Source organism: Archocentrus centrarchus, chromosome 24 (genome assembly GCF_007364275.1).
Source record: "Archocentrus centrarchus isolate MPI-CPG fArcCen1 chromosome 24, fArcCen1, whole genome shotgun sequence".
NCBI lineage: Eukaryota > Metazoa > Chordata > Actinopteri > Cichliformes > Cichlidae > Archocentrus > Archocentrus centrarchus.
In genome coordinates, this window is record NC_044369.1 from 32,272,573 (window position 1) to 32,274,609 (window position 2,037).

Consider the following 2,037-nt stretch of genomic DNA (forward strand, 5'->3'; position numbering starts at 1 on the left):
TTGAAGATGTTTGAATGTAAATGATTTGTTTTGAATAAAAATATCAAAACAGTGCATTGTGCAGCACTAATTTTTACATAAAAATATGACTAATATAAAATTGTTAACTGTAAAAAAGGGTTGAATGAAATCTATTTTGTGTTCCTCCTAACACTGGCAGTGAGTAAATATTGAAATTAACTCAGTTTTAGTGTTGCATATACTCTATATTGGTGTAGAACTTTAACACCTGAGGAGTAAAATTTTAACTCAGAAAAAGGGGTTCAAGATCAACTCCAAAATAATAGTTATTTTTACTCATCTCTGGAGTCTATGTGATGGTCACACATGTACACTAAAATTGAGTTGTTTTTGACTCACAGGGAGTTTATTCCAAAAGGCAAAATTTGCTGTGTAATATTTACTTAACTACACTGTGTGGAAATTGTTCACATAATTAGATTTAGTAACTCCAAGGAGAAAACCCAGTGGTTGTCACACTCATTTAAGATTGTTAATTTGAATTAATGGTTAAGTAAATCCAAAGAACAATTTTTTTTCGAATTAACTGCAGCTACACATAGTGGGGTCTTACCTTTCACCTTTACAGTTAAGTCACTATAATTACATTTAATTCAGTTTTCAAGTGTTGATTTCAGCCTCACCTTCACTCAAACATTCACATCATCTCCAAGAGTCAGACATTTTTCCATCAGTGTGACCTATTACAACTCAACAAATGATCAATCATTGATCAGTGTGTTCTGCTTCTAAAGCTTCATACAGATAAGTTTGAACAGTGATAGAGGAACGTACAGTAAACATTTCAAAGGAACTGACAGCTGCATTACTGTGCACAGAGTCACAGAGTTGGAAAGATGGAGACTACAGATGTTATTCTGAGCTGATTATAAATCTGTGATATAGCCTATTGACAAGTGAACGACTGTAAAAGCGCTCAAAAATAAATAAATCAATGAACGAACTAACGTCTAACTGGGATTTCAGTGCTTGCAGAAACATAAACATCTGCAGATGAATTCGCTCCTCTGACGCTCTGACTGCACCCAGACCCGTCGCTATGGGCGGGCCCTATGGGGCAGTGCCCGCCCACTGATACGCTTGGGCCCGCCCTGGCCCGCCCACCCAAGCCAGATCACTAATCAAGCTAATAATAGTAGTGCCCCCCTGTTGGATTCATAAGCCCCCCTTAAGACTGAGATCTGGCGACGGGACTGACTGCACCTTCATGAAAGAGGAAATGAATGGGAGTGTCAGACAGGTGGTGCAGCAGGAGGGGTGGAGTCAGAGAGACACTCAGAGTTGGTTGGATAAAACCTGCCAGCTTCACAGAGTCTGTTACCATGGTAACTGTGTCAGAGTTGGAGTTACCTGTTTCCTCCAGGACATCTGCAGGTAAAAAAATTTCTACCAAGAGGATTGGTGGTGTCACAGAGAAAGTCTGGACTTGTATTCACAGTAACACATAGGTAGGAGTAATGTTGAACTTTAATCTGGTGAAACCTAATCTACCGACCACCTTTGCTGCTGTTGGAAGCTTTTGCAAAGACTAAAGCAGGTGACACGGGGAGGTGAGTTCAGAGAAAGACGATAGTCGGGTTAGTCAGATGGAGGCAGTTGATGTGGCGACCCCCTAAAGGGACCCGAAAGAAAAACAAGAATACAGAACGTCTCACTAAATTACAGTATATGCTGAGCTGTTTGCCGGTGACTATTTTAACTTTCTACCAAAAACTGCCGCAGTAAAGACACAAGTTGCTCTTTAAAATTCGCCTGAAGAAAGTACAGAATGCTCCAAATTCCTGGGGGATCCCAGAAAATCTGTTTAATTATTAAATAGATTTTATTTAATGTTCGGGTCAAACATGCTATAAATCAGGCCGGCTACTTTTGGGTAATGACTGAATTTCAGCTCAGAACATGGGAAGAAACCTGGTATACACTCCATACCAGTTGGTGGCATTAACAAACTCTTTCGTTGTTTGCCGACCGATAATAAATCAGACGAAGAAGAAGGAGCTGTAGAAGAAGAAAATA